Raw genomic sequence first — 6,518 nt, forward strand, 5'->3', positions numbered from 1 at the left:
TCCCCAAGGAGCTCCCTCACCCCTCCCACCGCAGGAGGACGCAGCAAGAAGGCGCCCTCGGTAAACCAGGAAACAGGCCCTCGGCAGACCCTGAATCTTCCCTTGATCTTGGCCTTGCAACTCCCAGGCTGTGAGAAGGGATCTCTGTTGTTTAGGAGCTCTGCCCATCCTCTGGTGTTGTGTGTCAGCACCCCGAGTGGACTGGGACAGGCCCCCGAGTGGACTGGGACAGGCACCCCGAGTGGACTGGGACAGGCCCCCGAGTGGACTGGGACAGGCACCCCGAGTGGACTGGGACAGGCTCCCGAGTGGACTGGGACAGGCACCCCGAGTGGACTGGGACAGGCTCCCGAGTGGACTGGGACAGGCACCCCGAGTGGACTGGGACAGGCTCCCGAGTGGACTGGGACAGGCACCCCGAGTGGACTGGGACAGGCTCCCGAGTGGACTGAGACAGGCTCCCGAGTGGACTGAGACAGGCTCCCTCTCTCTTGCTGCTGGGATGTCTCCCCGGGAGCTTGTGTCTCTCGCGACTTGGGGTGAAGGGGAGGGAGGATTCAGAGGCGGCCGGTGGACCAGCCCTGGCTGTGTCCGTGGCTCACGGGAGCCCAGACTTGCTGTGGGGACTGGGCTTGGCGTCCCCAGGCTGGCGAGGCCCACGCTGGCACCTCTGTGGACCCTGGCGAGGCCCACGCTGGCACCTCTGTGGACCCTGGCGAGGCCCACGCTGGCACCTCTGTGGACCCTGGCGAGGCCCACGCTGGCACCTCTGTGGACCCTCTGCTCTCTGCGAGGGTCATGGAGAGAGTGGGCCACCCTCGGTGAGCCGGGCACCTGCCCTCAGCCCCTCTTGCCCCCGGAGTTCCTTTCCCTTTGGCATGGCCTCACATTGTTAAAGAAAGCGTCTCGAACGGGCCTTTGCAGCTCCAAGGCGAGAATGACAAAGGAGGAACCGTTTCAAGGTTTTGCTTTTGGAACTCCTAAGAAGCGACTACAAAATGGAAGACATTTTTCCTATTTCAATATTTCTGAGCAGGGAGGACTCCTGACTGCGGATAAAGGCATACGCTTTGGATCTCTGGAGACGCAGAAGTCATGTTTATGCAAACTCCATCCTTAGCCCAAGGAGGAAAGAAGCCTGGGAGACAGGGAAGATGCCCGCGCCACGGCGCCCGGTCCTGCCTTTCCCAGAGGGCAGCCACGCAGAAGGAAGGACGGGCATGACGAGACCCTCAGCTTCCTGCTCCAACTCCAACCCCACCTCGCGCGTCTCCTCATCCCCTCCAGGCTGGGGGGCCGGGCTGCTGAGCCTTCAAGAGAATGCAAGAGCTGCCCGTCCCTTCTCTCCTGACAATAAATGGAAGATTAATGTTAGCCGAATGCAACCCTTTTAGCTTTACGTCGCCTAATGTGCTCACAAGCATGCCTGGAAAGTTAATCACAAATTGGTGCATTTATAAGAGCCATAAGCCCGCAGCTTCTGGGTGAGAGCAGACAAAATGCTACTTCTTTTTTGCAGATGGAACAGATGGGCTGGCTTGGCCCTCCGCATTGCGTGTGTTGCCTGTATGTTGTCTTTTTCCCAAAAGCAAATTGCAAAAAGAAAATGGCTTTCTGCTGGGGGCCCAGCAATTAGGAAACCTCCTTCCAGCAGAAGGAGGCAGAGAGTGGGGCCAGGGAGGGCAATGAGGAGAAAAGGGAACAGGCTTAGGGGGCTGGGGGCTGCTATTCATCAGTTTCAAACCTTCTGGTCCAGAGAAATCGGTGGGAACATCACAGGAAATTCTAAGGGACACTCTCTGTGTCCATCGGCCTGAGGTGCGTGTCATAGCAAGCCCTTCCCAGGAATAATTTCTAGGAAACTGGGCTGCATTGAAACATGTCTTGGAAATGGATCTTCTTTCCTCAGAAGATAATCTACCTCATTCCCTGTTTCCTCCAAAACATCAGCTTTCTTTGTGTGTCTCTTGGCTGATTTCTTTAAAGTTGCTGATGGGTTTCACAATCCAAGGTGACTCCAGGCCTTCTCTGCTTCACCCTTCCACACAGTTCTGCTCAGCAGGCCTGGAAAGGCGCACGGTGAGATTGCTGGGTGGACAGGAGTCAGGGCTGTGCTTCTGCGAGGAGTCAAGTCAGAGCTGTGGCAACGAGTGCCCCCACCTTCCTCTCCCCCCAACACCCCATGCCTGCTGCCTCAGGCAGGGTCCCAGAGCCACCAGCCCTGACCCAGGACCCAGGTTGAATGCGCAGCGTCTTCCACTAGCTCCAGGAATAAAACTCCATGTCACAGGCACAGAGGTCCAGGAGGGAGCCGCATCCCTAACCCCGCTGTCTTCTGGCCTCGGGCCATACACTGGCCCAACCCCCTCCTGCCCGCCACCGTTCCTGCTCACACACCACATTACAGGACTCGGTGAACGTGTCCTCCTTGGACAAGTCTTCCCAATCTGCCCCACCTCCGCCAGTTCCCCCAGACATCCAGTGCTCTCCTCGTGAACATGATTGCTGTAGCAGCCCTGCCTGTCACCTGGCATGGAGGCACTCAGTGGGCTGGGCAGGCAGGAGTCCCAAGAGCCAGCAAGGTGCCAGCAGGGACGTCAGGGTGCAGAGCAGGGACGTCAGGGTGCAGGGCAGGGACGTTGGGGCGCAGGGCACTACAGTGCAGGATGCAAGGGTGCAGGGTGCCGGGATGCAGGGCAGGGATGTCGAGGTGCAGGGCGCTACAGTGCAGGATGCCAGGGTGCAGGTGCCGGGATGCAGGGTGCCAGTCCTTGCTCCTGTTCACAGTCCAGCAAGCTGGGGAGGGACGTGGAGCTTCGTGGGCAAGGTTTCTCCCTAACTGTGCCTCCCGCTGCTCTACATGGAGAGCCGCTCTCCAGGCCCCACCTCCTGGACACCCACCTCCAGGTGCAGAGCAGCTGCAACCACCTGGACTGTGGCCTCTGCCTGCTCTGTCCTTGTCCCGGGCTGGCCTGTCCTAAGAGGCCCCGTCTGTCCTCACTCCCCGCAGCACAGCTTGAGACACCAGAGCTGGACAGGAGAGGAGTGGTCTCCGAGCCGTGTGGAGCCGGGCTCTGGTCCCGAGCGCCTTCTGCTTGGAGGTGAAGGCCAGGATGGGTGCAGCCAGGGTGGGCAGAGGGAGCCTGGGGGACCCTGGGCCCTTGGTGCTGTCTTAGAGGGGAGAGGTCTAGTGCCAGGGTGGACAGAGGGAGCCTGGGGGACCCTGGGCCCTTCGTGCTGTCTTGGAGGGGAGAGGTCTGGTGCAAGGCAGGGACTGGGCCCCAGCAGCCTCTTCCCACCTCCCCAGCCCACTTCAGCCATCCTTCATTCACTCACCATTCAGCCAGGCTCTCTGGACACAGCCAGTGTGGGATGCTCACAGCTGGCCTGCTGTGAGGACAGCACCGTGGCTCCCCGTGTGTCCAATGTGCCAGACCCTCTCAGGCGGCCATCGCTCTGCTTCTCCTTCTGCCTCTCTCTCCCACATTTAAGGACCTTTGTGACTCCTCTGGGCCCAGCACAGCCTCCCCATTTCACGGCTGATGAGCTGCCTTAATCCGCCTGCCCCCGAATCCCCTTTGGCAGGCACCCCAACAAATTCATCGGTTCTAGGGAGTCTGGCATGAACATCCTTGGGGTCTTTACTCTGCCCGCCACGTGGGCTTCCCCATCTCATCCACACCCATGAATGTGAGGCACAATTCACATCCCCATACTTCAGATGAGGAAACTGAAGCTCAGGGTCACCTAAGGTCACTCACTTTGGAGGTGGCAGAGCCAAGATTTGAAGCCCCTGGGTCGGACTGCAGATCCCGAGCCCTCTGCCTGGCCAGGTGGAGCAGAGTCTCATTCACATTGAGAAACCAACCGCAAGCAGGAGGAGACGTTCCCCGGAGCTGCAGCCGGGGGAGAGGGTCCCCGGAGCTCCAGCCAGGAGACGGCTCTGTACATCTAAGCAGAGAGAACACAAAGCATGGCGGGGCAGGCAGAGGACACCCTCCTCCCTCCCTGCTGGGCACAGCCTTCTTTGCCAGGTGCATGCCAGCCCTGGGGAGAGGAGATAGAGCCTCCTGCGGGGCCTCAGAGCAAAGACAGGAGATGAGCCTGGGAAGGCCTGCTCCTGCCAACGAGGACCCTCTGAGACCCTGGGTCTGGGAGCCCAACACGCATGCAGGTATACACACATGCGCACACACACATGTGCACACACACAGACCTTGTGGACAGCAGGCGGTTCACAGGAAGACTTGGGGGTGCTGGAATCCAGGCGAGGGGAGAAGCTGAGCAGGTGAAGTGCCAGCTGTTCCCTCCAGGTGTTCACGATTCGCTCAACACACATCTCCCTGTCCCCTGGGTGCCAAGCCTGTGCCAGATCCCCACAGAGCCAGGCAGAAGGTAGATGGCTCTTGGGGGCACGAAAATTAAGGGAACTTGGCCGCTTTTGCCCACTAGGTGTGAGCCCTTGAGCCAAGGGCTCACCAGGAGGCTCTGGCCTCCAGGCAGATGGCAGAGACACACTTGTTGACATATGTTTGACGACTGCGTGAGTCAGACCATCCGGCTGAATCAGAGCCCGGAGGAAATACATGATTGAAAACCAGGCACGTTACAGAGCAGCCAGCTCTCCATGGAACCATGTCAGGTTTGAATTAGAAGATTCTTGGCTTCTTAGCTGTGGGAGGAGAAGGAACCCTGGATGATTTGGGATTTGGAGGGAGTGGTGAGACCTGGTCCCAGCGGGGGAGACCTGGGCTGGGGGGTCAACGGAGCAGGAGAGAACATGGGAAGGGAGGGAAGCTGCAAGAGCAAACTCCCACAGCACACAGCCAGGGTGACCCTCAGCCCCAACTGCTTGAGACTAAGAGGGCTCCAGCTCCCAGGTCTCTGGACTTGCTGTTTTAAAACCTCGAAAGTCCCAGGAAAACCAGAGTGAGTTGTTTGTCCTACCCCGAGCCTCCCAGCCTGCCAGTGCCATCTTACTCAGGCAACCTGCGGGCACCATGAAACAGCCATCCCAGCTCACCTGAGGCCCAAAACTGGATTGCCGAGTGTCTATAACGCTGACAGGGACCTCACATAACTCTGGTGGCCAATCGCTCTCCATCCTCAGCCTAGCCCACAAGACAGCCACGGCAACGCCCCGAGCGTGTCCCCACTTGGGCAAAGGCGGAGTGTGTGACCCTCCTCCAGGCCATCCTTCTCCCACCCAGCGTCTCCAGCTGCCCTGCAGCCACCAGGGTGAGCCCTAGCCTCTGTGTGGAATGAAGTGTGTGCACATCACAGGAGGCTCACAGCAGCCTGGTGACCTAGGGGCCACGTCATGCATTTCACACACAGGGAACTGGGGGTCCAGGCCTGGTGAAGCTGGGATTTGAAACCACCTCCTCTCCAGCCTGTCACCCCGACCTGCCCTTAGCATCCCTGGCCTTCCCAGGGCCTATCCCATGCAGCAGCCGCTGCGCTTGTGGGGAGCCACGCCCGCTTCCTCTTCTGGTTCTTCCCTGAGAACACAGCTCATGTTTCCAGAAAGCTGGCCAAGGTCCAAGGGGCGGCCTGGGAACGTGAGGGACAAGGATGCCGATGACTGAGGCTTGATCGGCCTGTAGCGCAGCCCCCAGAATCTGCCAACAGCCCCAGAGATGCCTGGAGCGCAGCCAGCGTGAGGCTGGAAAGCAGCTCCGCCCTCCTTGCCGGCCTGTGAACACTCGCTGTGCGTACACATGTGCAGGTGCCGCTCTGTTTTTAAAGATCCTCCTTGGAACACTGTCCGTCCTGGAACACGTGCAATTTCCATGCTGTGGGTGGGAAAATCCATAGCCAAGCTCTACCGATTATGTTTATTACTTATCTTCTGTGCCTCTAACACGTCCACGTTTCTGCCCCACCCGCCTTCGTCCTCATAGGAAACCAACTACTGCTGCCACTGAAATAATAAATGCCTGTTGTTTTAAGCCACTGAGTGTGGGGGCATTTCATTATGTAGCAATAGATAACTGATGTAGGTGTTATTGTCAACTTAATTTTTTCAATTTTAATAAGAAGGCTTCCTGCTAGCAAGAGTCACCCAACAGTGGTTGGGGGCCTGAGGGAAGAGAAGGTTGGAGGCTGGAGAGATGGTGGCTCTCCTACATTTGGAAGCCTGAAACCTGCTGCGAACCAGTGACGGGTTTTACACATCCTGCTGGCATGGTCTCATCCTGTTCACCATCGCATCTGCTCCACTAGTGCAACACAAACCCACTGAGCGCCAACTACGTGCCAGGCAGCGTTGGAGGGACTCAGGGTAAGCTAGCCAATGAAACAAGCAGGGACCCCCACCCATGCCGGGCAGCGTTGGAGGGACTCAGGGTAAGCTAGCCAATGAAACAAGCAGGGACCCCCACCCGTGCCGGGCAGCGTTGGAGGGACTCAGGGTAAGCTAGCCAATGAAACAAGCAGGGACCCCCACCCGTGCCGGGCAGCGTTGGAGGGACTCAGGGTAAGCTAGCCAATGAAACAAGCAGGGACCCCCACCCGTG

At 58.7% G+C, this 6,518-nt stretch overlaps 1 long non-coding RNA gene across 1 annotated transcript; it reads right to left on the reverse strand.

The window, feature by feature from the left end:
- Positions 1-1,965: 1,965 nt before the first annotated feature.
- LOC129022117 (uncharacterized) lies at positions 1,966-3,496 on the reverse strand. The gene is made up of 3 exons (XR_008496232.2): positions 3,337-3,496; positions 2,902-3,030; positions 1,966-2,117 (listed from the first exon to the last, which is right to left on the reverse strand). It is a non-coding gene; the product is annotated as an uncharacterized LOC129022117 (long non-coding RNA).
- Positions 3,497-6,518: the final 3,022 nt, after the last annotated feature.

This window comes from Pongo pygmaeus, chromosome 21, assembly GCF_028885625.2.
Source record: "Pongo pygmaeus isolate AG05252 chromosome 21, NHGRI_mPonPyg2-v2.0_pri, whole genome shotgun sequence".
Classification (NCBI taxonomy): domain Eukaryota; kingdom Metazoa; phylum Chordata; class Mammalia; order Primates; family Hominidae; genus Pongo; species Pongo pygmaeus.